The sequence below is a fragment of the Ambystoma mexicanum genome, chromosome 8 (genome assembly GCF_040938575.1).
Source record: "Ambystoma mexicanum isolate Mex_15411 chromosome 8, UKY_AmexF1_1, whole genome shotgun sequence".
Lineage (NCBI taxonomy): Eukaryota > Metazoa > Chordata > Amphibia > Caudata > Ambystomatidae > Ambystoma > Ambystoma mexicanum.
In genome coordinates this window covers 593,868,613-593,881,209 of record NC_090929.1, presented here as the reverse complement: position 1 = coordinate 593,881,209, position 12,597 = coordinate 593,868,613, and positions in this window count along the sequence as shown.

The following is a 12,597-nucleotide window of genomic DNA, read 5'->3' as shown; positions in this document are numbered from 1 at the left end:
TCCATGGCCCCGAGGGTCTGCAGGGCCGTCGACGTGTCCACCTCCAAACCCCTGCAGATTGCCTCGAGGCACTCGGCCCGCCTCAGGGCCCTCCGCATGGAGTTCTCCGCCCTGACCATTGTGAGCCGTGCCTCTTCCGCCCGCTGCCGCTCCGCATCTATGGCGTGGCCCAACCGCTGCCACACGGAAGACACTCTCTGTCCTGGGTCCTCCTGCCCTCTGGGCGATGCCTGCCCCTCCGATGTTGAAGGCCCCGAGCCTTCATGGCTCCCACCACGTTGCTGCTGCTGCTGTGCCTCTGCCCGTGCACTGCCTCCTGCTGCCTGCACATCCTCCGCTGGCTGGGGTGCAGTCGTAGATGTGGCCACCCCCGCTGGACGTCCGACTCCCGACTGTGGCAGGGATGCCTCCTCCACCAGCCTGGCCGCACCGTCAGAGGCAGCTCCACAGGGCACCCAGGTGACTGATGGGTGGGAAGATGGCACAGAGGACGACTGGCGCGTAGGGGGTCCAGTTGAGGAGGGGGTCGTAGCAAGCCCCATCAGACGGAGGAATCCGGCCTGGGTGACCTGTCCCAGCAGGCTGACGTGGTCAACGAGCCATTCGAGATGACGTGCAGTCTCCTCATGAAAAGACTGCAGGTCACCTCGCATGGCCCGTTGACGCAACGCCACACCAGCCAGGACAGGCTCAACCCGGACCCGAATAGCCACGTCCGCAGGCAGAGGAAGGCCAGTTGACGTGAGCTCATCCCCTGCCTGAAAACGGGTCTGGATGTAGGCATCCCTGCTGGTGCAAGATGATGCAGGGACAGGATCAGGGATAGGATTGCACACAGGCACCTCCGCGGCGGCCTGTGCTGCCTCCTGTCCCTGGTCCTGCACTGCACCACTAGCACCAGTGGGATCCCCACCTCCAGACCCCGTCTCTGGTGCTTGCACTGCCTCCTCCTCCACCAAACCCCCCACCAACCTGGATGACTCTGTGCCATCTTCCCCTGTTGGGCCTTGTCGGGTCCCAGCTGCCCCTTCTGCTGCCGAGGAGTCCAACTCCAACCTCCGCCTCTTGGACCTCCTCCCGGCAGCTGCGGCCTGGGATGCGGCACCGGACTCCTCACTCCCCAACGAGATCACAACATGGGAGGGGAGCCGGGCCTTGCGTCTCCGGCTGGCGGTGGGATCCCCGCCGCTGTGCTCCACAGCACCTTCTCCGCCCTCTTCATCAGTTGACGCTGCAGACAGGGAGAGACAAAACACAGGCATCAGGGCACTGTACAATGGACACATACACACATGACAGTTGTACATGAGTGGCATTGGCAAACCTCAGACATGTCATCACAATCCCCAACACACATGTCATTACAACTCGCACACATGAGCCATACCACAGCCATATTGCAACTGCCACCACCATCCATACACATACAACAGCATGAGCAGCCAAAGGTGAGCCAGACATCACATGCAACACAGGAAGTGCACCACACATGTACACACACCACCACACTTGCATGCATGTGTACACCTCTGCCAAGTGTCGCAGTGTTCAGACGGGCATCCATGTCACATCTGCCAATCAGGCTTCCACATACCGCTGTCACATGCATCCATGTTGCATCACTGTTGCACCCTTGTCAAATACACACACATGCACATGTACACAGTGCTGATACATGCAGCCGAAAACAACATACATGCGTGACATCATGGACATGTCTACTTACATACACATTCATCCAAACATGTGTGCCCACACAACTGCATTTGGCATGCAAGCCTACACACACAAGCACCATCCATGTCTCACACATTCCAGCCCTCGCATGTGTTAGCCCCACAGCCCTGTACACCCCCACCCATACTCGACCCCATACCAACAGATGTGCAACCTGCACACTACTGAATAATCACCACACGCACTGCTCACAATCAGGATGCATGTACGCTCACCGCTCGACTCCAGACGGGTCTGCCTCTCAAGGACCTGGACGTGGAGCGCTGGGGATATGCGTTCCAGGACCCTCATCTGTTCTTCCGACAAGTGGCCCCGGCGCCCCTTGGCATCCGCTGCCTTCAAGAGGCGCCGGGCCTTGTTCAGGGTCCTGGACCTGAAGTCCTCCCAGCGCTTCTTGACATGTTGTAAGTCGCGGACTGCCACCCCCTCCGCGTTGATGGCAGTCACGATGTCAGTCCAGATCCGAGTCTGTCCTTCCTTGTCGGCGCGGGAACTTCCGAAGAGGGCATCATACTGCCCCAGGACTTGCTCCACCAGGACACCAACTTCGGTGGCACTGAAGCTGGTGCCCCTCTGCCTCTCTGGCCGGGGGTTGTCAGTGGTCTCAGATGGTATTTGCTCCGACATGACAACCCCAGAGGCAGGAGTGGGTGGGCAACTGGGTCCTGGGGCTGGGCTGTGGAGCGATGGAATCCCAGTCGGGAGTCTTCGGTTCCAGCAGGGGTGGTCACAGCAACAGCACCCCTGGCTGATGTGCAGGCAGCAAATGGCAGGGCACGTGGGCAGCAGGCAGTCAGGCAGCAGCAGATGGCAGGTGGGAGCGTGCTCGGGGCTCTGGGGGGCAGTAGTTCGGCCTTCTGGGCAGGAGCGTGGTCTTCCGTGTGCTTACGCGTGGCCAGCTTGATACGGAGTGATTTGGCACGTGAAAAATCTGCACGTCAGCGTGTGATTCGAGGAAAGGCCCTTAGCGCGTAAGCGCGTCTGCACGCATACGCATTTTCATTGGACAGAAGGCCCCTCAAGCGCAAGCGCCCCTGTGACGTGACGCGTACAGACGTGAATGGCCATTTCAGCGCACGTAAAAATGCACAGCCGCGTGTAATACGAGGAAAGGGCCCATGCGCGTAAGCGCGCATGGAAAACTGCACGTTCGCGTGTAATACGAGGAAAGGCCCTTAGCGCGTATGCACGGCAGCACGCATATGCGATTTCATTGGACCAAAGGCTCTTAGCGCGTGAGCGCGTCTGTGACGTGACGCGCGCGGGTGTTTCCCTCATTGCACGTGATGACAGAACACACGTGGATTTCCACCAATCGCGTGTGAAAGTTCCCGGCACCCCGGAACACACGTACCCAGGCTAATCGCGTGTGGAACTTCCCGCGCACCCCGAAACACACGTACCCAGGCCAATTGCGTGTACGCTCACTCCCCTCCGATCACACGCGATGACACTCGGACCTACAGTCTTACCACGTATCCGAATACGGGAAACCCGCGCACGGCAAAAGACGTGCACAGGCGTCAACGCGTCCGCCCACACGAAGGCAGGTGGAGGCGTCCCCGCGCACAGCATAAAAGTGCGCGCAAACAACAAATGCGTATATACAGCTACGATGAATGCCCCATTTGTCGCTGCACTGATCGTGGGACACCGCAGGAGGAGGAGAATAGCCAGGGCACGCATTTTCGCACCACGGACAAGCCTTTTTGGGATGCCTGACGGCCAGGTCTACGGCAGGTATAGGTTTCCACCCCATATCATCCTAGACCTGGTCAGGGAGTGGGAAGATGACCTCACATCCCCCACCCTTTGCTCCCAAGCATTGAGCCCCTTGGAGAAGCTGCTCAATGTCCTGCATTTTTTGGCCACTGGGTCATTTCAGCGGACCACTGCCATAGTGGGGGGGGTTCTCACAGGCCACACAGTCAGGCTGCCTACACCAGGTACTGGCAATAATGACAGCGCGCCCCTCAGTCCGCAGGCACAAATACATGCCCAGAACACCCGCAGAAAGGCAGGCCGTTGTCCTGGATTTTTTCAGGGTGGCACACTTCCCCAAAGTGCTCGGTGCCATAGATTGCACCCATGTGGCCCTACGTCCACCTAGGGCCATTGAGCACATCTACCGAAACCGCAAGCACTGGCATTCCATCAATGTACAGGTGGTATGTGATGCAAAGGGAATCATCACCTCTGTCTATGCAAACTACCCTGGCTCCACCCATGACAGTTTCATATACAGAATGTCCGCCCTGAGCCGGGCCCTGGAAGCTGGGCAGCATGGCGACACATGGCTCCTAGGTCAGTACAAATGCCCTTGCACATGCATGCAAGTCACACACAGACAAATATCCAAACCCTAATAATCTCAACTATTATCACCTCCCCAGGGGACAGTGCCTACCCTCTGAGCAACCACATGATGACGCCAATCCGGAACCCCACCACACCACCCCAGGTAAGATACAACGCCGCCCATATTGCAACCAGGGGCATAGTGGAGCGCACATTCGGAGTGCTCAAGTCACGTTTCCGCTCCCTTGACCGCTCTGGTGGGCAACTACACTATGCACCACCAGTAGTGTGCAGGATCATTGTGGCAGCATGTGTCCTGCACAATGCTGCAACACGGCAGGGCGTCCCGGTGGACATGGTGGTGCCCCCACATCCCCAACCACAGGCACAGGTGCTGCCCATGGGAGGGGACAGGGCACGTGGCGAGGAAGCCCGGACCCAGCTTGTGGCCACATTTTTCACCTAAACTCCCACCCCTCCGGAGTGCACACAGGCCTGGCACATACCAGGTGACAATCGATGATGACAAAGAGACAGTCAACTGTCACAACCCTACCACCCTGAGATAGTTGCCATGGAAGTGCCACATCGTCTGCATCCTTAGCTACTTAAACACAAGCTATCCTGTGTGACCAAAAGGCACACATATGACATATGACATGATATGGGCCATACACAAGTATTCCAAGGCGCAATGAGGCAGGGAGGGGGAAACAAGGGAACACAGAGAACGGTACTACTAGGCCAGGTGTCATTGAGATCGTGCAAGTGCAGGGGTAGGGGGAAGGGAAAAGTGCAAGGGGAAGGGTGGGGGGGAGTCCAGTACAGGGGAAGTAGCCCAAAAAAATAATACATAGGTCGCCTGGTGGCAACTGCAAAGGTAAGTGCAGACAAGTGCTGGGAAGGGAGGGCTGTAGGGATAGAGAGACAGTACTGCAGTGCAGGGGTTGCCAGGGAGGCAGTGCAAGTGGAGAGTGGCTGGGCCAGGGACCGAGGTCGTTGAGAGTGGCCCAGTTGCAGCTCCTGTGCAGTTCCAGTGAAGAATTCTGCAAGGGAGAGGCAGAGAGTAAGCAGAAGCAAAGAGGAAGGTCTTGAGGTGCTTCCAGAACTGGAGATGGTTCCCCTCAAGTTCAAGTCAGGCAGGAAGTCTGTTCCAGGGGGAGGGCCCTGCTGCGGAGTGAAATCTACCCCCAGCTAGTTGCTCTGAGAAGCAGATGACCCGGACATGCAAGGTGTGCATCACACACACCTGCAAAACAGGCCATGGCCATCACTGTCATGTCACTCAAACCCTCCCAAACATCAACATGACATGGCAAGCAATACCAATACACCAACGCAGTAACGATAAGGTACACATTGCCATGTCCTAAATGTACAGTGGCATCGGACAATGATGCCTGACCCGGAATCAGATGAAATGACAGACCAACAAAATCTCCCACCCAAAATAAGTCATTTCCAAATGCATTACAACAGTCGTAGACGTAACATCACAATGAATGCCTGTCTACATGCACATTATGCATTGCAAAATCAACACTGCAGCTCATGTGTGCAGTGTCCTACTCCTGCATCACACTGCTCAGCGCACAGCACAGTGAACAGCCATTGTGTGTGATGCACACCCTGAGCATCACATCTAAGTGACAGACCACATCAAACAGCAAATTAGGCATGTACAGGATCTATAATCGGTCACAGAACATGTGCTGCCGGGACACAGTGGGTACCAGAAGGCAAACAGTGTACACATGGATATGCAAGGGTGGGAGTACATGTAGTGCATCCGAGTGCAAGTGTGTGGTTCTGCAAGGACATGCACTACACATATGCTTGTGCACTCAAGTGACAATCAGTGTTCCCTACACATCACATGTGACATCCACCATGTGTACACCCCAGCATGTCAAGCCACAACTATCCCCTCGCACCTGAAAGGAAAACACAACACATGAACAGGCATTGATCAACAGAACACAACATGTACATAGGATACCACCATTACTATGTCAGAGTTCCCATCACACTGCAGGGCAAGGCAACTATCAACAACAACCCCCCCCTCCCTCACAAATGACGATGACCCACTGAACAACTGCACCTGGGTCATGGAGCCTCCAAACCTCAATTCCACCTGGCCACAGGATCACCTTTACCCTTCGTCACCATCTCCCACCTTGTGTGTAAAAAGATGCCTGAACCCTCACAATCCACACTCATTTCCAAAATCACAAAATCCAAGGCATAAAAACGAACCCGAACACCCTCCAATAGATGACTTGACGTAGCAGTACCTCACAAAGGCCAAGTACTACCACAATGATGCAACAACCAAGGTAGCACAGCAAAACAATGTCACGACAGGATGTGAGACATGTGTGGTACATGACATAGGATGATGCACCATGAATGGATGTGTACTGTCACAGGTCCCCTGTACAGGCGCGGGAGTGTCACGAAACAACCACCCCCACCATGTCCCGGGTGCCTGCAAGGTCAAACTCACACAGGCCCCTGAGACCCTGGTGGGGAATGAGGTTCAGGGATATGCAGTCGGGACAGGTGTTGACACACTGGATGACTGGAATGAGTGGCAGGAGAGGGGAGGAGGAATGACACATGAAACTAGGGAATGCACGAAAATGTACAACCTGCATGAACACATACACAATCCAAACAAACTTGGACATCATTGTCATGGCCTTCTGTAGTCCAGGCTCAGGAGTGGTACGAACCAACCACCCCCTCTAGGGTTTTGGCGCCTGCAAGTTTGGGGCTTACACAGGCATCCGCAACCCCAGTGGGGAAAGAGGGTCAGGGAACGTTGCTTGGATAGGCACGGGAAGCAGGAACACCGGGTAGAGGGTACAGGTTTCAAAATTGCATAGGATCACGGGTGATTAGGGAGAAAAAACATACCAAATTGAACCACACATACATCCATGCATCAGTACACTCCCCAGCAAGCCTATGCAGAGCAGTTCGAAAGAAAAACAACAAGACACTTAGCTCTGGTTTTGAGTGTTGGCCTCCTGCCTGCGCACTCTCAGGTCCGGTTACAGGAGCACTGCAATGCTGCAAAGAGAGCCACAGTCAACAACCTGTACGTGCCAATTACACAAAAACACAACACCAAACATGCCCCATAGCAACAAACTACTCTACAAACAGACAATCTGTGCTCGATGCTTCGTACCCATATATAACATCACCCCTGTGACGGGTCATACACAGTCAATGCAGTAAGTCAGCCGCTGGTGGGTGCGTGGCAAATGGAACACCAATGTGTCACAATTCACACAACATGCAATGTTCCCTGGGTAAGCAGACAGACCCATATAGCAAGCCATGACTACAGAGCAAGTTGCGTACCACCATGACCGAAACAAAGTTGGCAGTGCATTTATCATGAAGTATGTGGAAAAGACATGCACTGCACCCGAGTATGTCCCTTGCTGTATGTCCCTGTGAGCTGCCCCTTTCCATGTCTCGGAAGGCTACATGGTTGATACAAGTGCCTCAATGGACCTTGGTGTACCGGAGGGTATCTGCCACTGCCCCTGCATGTGTCCCAGACAACCCTACTATCAACAGCCATCAGTCCACAAACACATCTGAGCTGCATTGTGTGCTTCAACAGCAATATTCGTCTAAGCTCACCCTCAGTGCTTTGACTAAGCCTGCATGTGCAACTCGCCTGGTGCAAGCTTTGCTGTGTCGTGGCCCCCCTGTGATGCTCACCTTGCCTGGAGTTCCTTGGAACATGTCAGCGGTTCTAGGATGTGGGTCTGCAATCACTGTGCCTCTGCTTGTGCACACATGTGCATGTGGGCACCCACAAACGGGTCCAGAATTCCGTCGTCCAATGGGCCATGTCTGCTGGCAAAGGTGCTCTGGAGGCTCATCCCCCTGCAGAAAGGGCATGAAACACATGATTAATGCTTCAAAGTCATCTGTGTGTATCTCATCAGGCATCTCATTACTTGACCATGTCAGAGAGTCACATCACAAATCACACCATCAGTCCGTCTTTCACCTCCAAAGAGTGGAACACTATCTACAGCATGAATTGCAACAAGCACGTGTACAGGAAAGATATGAAACATACTACACAATGCATAGCAATCAATGTCCACATTAATCATGACACACCCCATCTAGCAAAAGCTGAACAGTGGACAATGACACCTAAATCATCCCCACTAGGGGTGTCAACACAAGTCACACAGCACCAGACATGCCACAGATATGACAGTCCAAAGCCCTTGTGTAATATTCTGTAACACCGAACCATCCTTGCGAGCCCATGGATAAGGGAGGCAGGGGTGGCATATGTGAGTCAAGGACCCCAAGCAGCAAACACATACACAAGACAACCATGAAGGGCCCAGCTGGAACAGACAGTGGATGCCTTCAAAAGCCACAAAGCACCGCACCGTCACATGAAAGCACAATAGACTAGCAATTTTAAACTAACTCAACTATTAACTAATTACACTAACTATGGAAAACCTACATTACCTATTTAAACTAACTATCAAACAGAAACTTAACTAACTAAACTAAAAGAAAAATCAAAAATGGCCACATACAACCCGGGGGGGAGGGGAGGCACCCAGGAAGGGGGAGGTACAGGGTGCTGCTCAACATCCACATGCGATGATGCTGAGCCAAAAAAAAAATCCTCCATGGGCTCAACGCCTGCACAGCACGACCTATGTGGGAGATAGATGGTCGTCCGAGTCTGGCTCATCCTGTAAAGGAGGACGTGGCACAGTAGCCTGGCCACGCCTAGCCGCAGCTTGCCCCTCATTGGCAGCAAGTCTGCCGGACGGGTGAGCCTGGTTCTGTGTGGCGATGTGACATAGGTCTGCATGCAGAACCTCATGTGATACACGTGCTTCCTCTTGCAAGGTAGCACGTGTAACACAGAGTTCCTCCCGCAAGGCCTGGCTGGACAACCGCTGCACCTCCCGGCAAGCGTGTAGCTCAGCCGAGATGGTACACTCAAGCTGTGCAAACCTCTCTTCTGCCTGCTGCCTCTGGGACATCATAAGGACACCCAGAGTGGATCTGAGGGAAGCATACTCCTCCCTCAGGGCATCCATGTGCGCCTCTGCGTGAGCAGCAATTGCTTGACGCAGAAACGACATTTCAGCCTGGCGTGCCCTGTCTGAGGCCGCCATGCCCAGCCTGATCGAGCGGGCCGTGGACCGTGCCGCCTGCTGCTGGAGAAGCACCTGCCTACCAGGGGGGAGCACAGATCGGGCCACACGCTCCATGCTCTCAGCGATGTTCTCCATTGCTGCCCCCTGCCGTTCGGAATTGGCAGTCATGTCTTGCTCCCACTCAGTATACAGCGGTTGCGCGCGGCGACCGCGTTGCCGGGCTTGACCCCTGCGGGACCCAAGGACCGGGGGTCCTCGCTGTGTTGGCACCGCCTGCGGCTGCACGACTACATGCCCCCATCGACGTGATGTCCCAGGCACATCAGTGACTGGTGTGGAGGGTGACCCTGCGTCCTGATCCACCACGGGCGGAGGAACCAAGACTGTCTGATCCCTCAGTGCAGGTGTCGCAGACAGAGGAGTGTCCACATCAGAATCACTCACCCCTGACACATGGACTTGATGCTCATCCAACTCAACATGGACGTCAGAGTCGTCATCAAGGCTGGACTCATAGGCAGCCAGAGACAAGATGGACTGCAGCACTTGGGGGTTTTTCGTGGCCTACCACCCCACGACCCCCACTAGTGCCGGGTTGATGTGGTGTTACCAACCCTGTGTCTGGCATGACAATACCATCCTCCGCCTCCATTGCGTCATCACCTGAAAAATAGAGAGAAAAAGGTCACTACACATGTCAGAAGCACACGACACACACACACACCGACAGCAAAGGCATCCAGCAGACATGTGACACACAACATATGACCTGGCATGCATGCTGGGTCTACTTTGAATAGCTTCTGTGATCAGACCTGTTGAAAGGTGGCAGTTTCCATGGAAGTGGGTCTATGCAGTGCAGAAAATGTGTACGCCACTCACTACCTACATGTACAAGCACTTCATGGTGTGTGCCAGGAAATGTGAAGGCAGTGCAATGTCAAATTCAGACATCACGTGCATTGTGCATTCAATGTGTACCATGTCTAGAAGCCAAGCACCCCTCCACCCCAGTACCAAAGCAGGGATGCCTAGCATGGTATCAAAAGGCTGACCATACACCTGTGTATTGACAGGCAGTGTTGACTGGCATCAACAGTTTAATGTGATTCAAATTACAACACTGCAAATGATGCTGGGACAGTGGGCAGGACACATGATGAAAACTCTGCAGGCCGCCCACGTGTGAAGAAGACACAAGAGTTGGACAGAGTCATTGGCCATTGAACAGGCTGAGGCCTGTGAGCCACACAGATTGTCAGGGCCTAAACATGTGTGCAACGCAGGACTGAGCCACAGTTGACATGGGGAGGCCGATGAGATGGCAGGCAATGTATGTAACCAAGGACTCATATTACAGTGATCATCCAGTCAAGGACACATAGGGGCATGCGTGCAATGCACATGGAGCATGAATGGGCACTCATGTCCCTGCGGGACATCTGACCCATGCACAGTACAAGTGAGATACCCTGCATCGAGTACTAAGGCTGTACCACACGGCATATGTCTGGCAGTTTCTACGCTGGAAGTTCGCATCTACACAGGACACATGAACAAGAAACTACACATTGGCAAGATTGAAGCAGACCAGTGCAAAGGTGGAACTGGAGTGCAGAGTGGCGGAGGAGGGGCAAGGGAGCATGCCCACATGGAGTCCTGCATGCAGGCAGAGGAGACATGCATGACGGTAGCATTGCATTACTTACACATCAGAACCATGTACACGTCACATGTAGCAGCAATCGTGCACAACACATCCCACAAGTGAAACACACACGTCCTCAACAAACACGCATCAACACTCACTGGACTGGGCATCAAAGTCCAGCATCTCTCCCACTCCTTCGACCAATTCAGGTGGTATGAACTCCGCAACGAGAGCCTCATGCGGAGTGAGTTCTTCCTCCTCTGGTGCAGGCCCACCGCCAGTCACCAGAGTCAAGTTGTAATTTGAGGCACGCTTGGCCTTAGTGCTGCGCTTGATGTCATTCCAACGCTTTTTGCACTCCTGCGCCGTGCGCACCTCATGGCCGAATTAACTGACATGTTCCGCAACATGCTTCCAGTGGGTGTCACGTTGGGCAGCCGTAGTCTGACTATTGGCACCCACTAGCATGTCACGGCTGTGGCCCCGCACGTAGTCCACGAGGAAGTCCAGTGCCTGCTTACAGAAAGGCTTCTACCTCGACGTGCAGGAGGTCGTGGCTGTGTGTGGGGTCCCAGCCTGTGCTGCAGGTGCAACCTTCCTCCTCTTGGACTGTGGCACAGACCCTGGCTGGCTAATGCCGCCCTGACCAGTATGGCCAGTGGGTTCGGTGGATTGAGCCAAGGGAGTGGCAGGTGGAGGGATGATCAAAGTCCTGACTTGTGTCAGTGGCAGCTGGGTGCCCACTAATGGACCCTGCGCAGCAACATCAGCTGTGGCAGGGTCATTGACCGCAACGGTCCTGGTTGGCAGACTCACAACCGGGGTGCTGTTGGGTGCATCTGCCCCTGCACTTGCCAACACCCGGCTGTTCGGGGCAGCAGATGACATGACTGCCCCAGGGACACGTGTCTTGGTCTGAGCAGCCCGGCGTGCCCCTATGGTTTCCCCCCTGGCCTGTTGGAGATCTACCAAGGGCTCTTCAAGTGCCAACGCAGCCTGCGCTGGCAGACCCTGAGCCTGGGTGGCGGTGTCCACAGCTGCACCTGCAGCTACCACTACCCTTGGGCCCGTGGCAGTCGATGGAACGGACTGCCGGGTCATACGGGTGCCAGTGCCAGATGCAGGAGCTGCATCCCCCGGAACCACAGGGGGTGGTGGCATGGCTGCACCGACACATGGCACAACATTGTGCTCAAGTGGCGCACCCCTGCCTCTTCCCCCTCTGTGGCTGCCCTGGACACCCTGGAGTCCCCCTACTCCCTGGTCACCACGGCCACGTCCCCGACCACGCCCGCCACGAGGAGTACGCCCAGCTGAGGCGCCCCTCACCTTTGGTGGCCTCCCAACCATGGCACAGATGTAGTAGTGCTGGCACAGATGGAGTGGTGCCAATGGGAGGTGTACAACACAATTGACCGGCGCAATTGGGGTGAAGGGGGTGGGAAGCAAGATGTTAACAGCGCCCCTGCACCTGCAAGGCTGTATGTGACCCCGGTGATGTGGTGACGGGTCACGCAACGCTCAGGCACCCCAAAACTGCAGTAAAACCGTGCACGCAACCCTGCAGCCTACGTGCGTGGAGTCAACCTCCCGCAGTACGCGGTGGCAACCAGTAACACGAATAACGCGTACGCGTGGGACACGCAGGCTACTATGACATCGAAAATGGGTGTGATACACAAGGGCACCCGCAGTGGGAAAAAGAGCGTGTGCGACTCACCGTCTGACTAGCGCGATGCA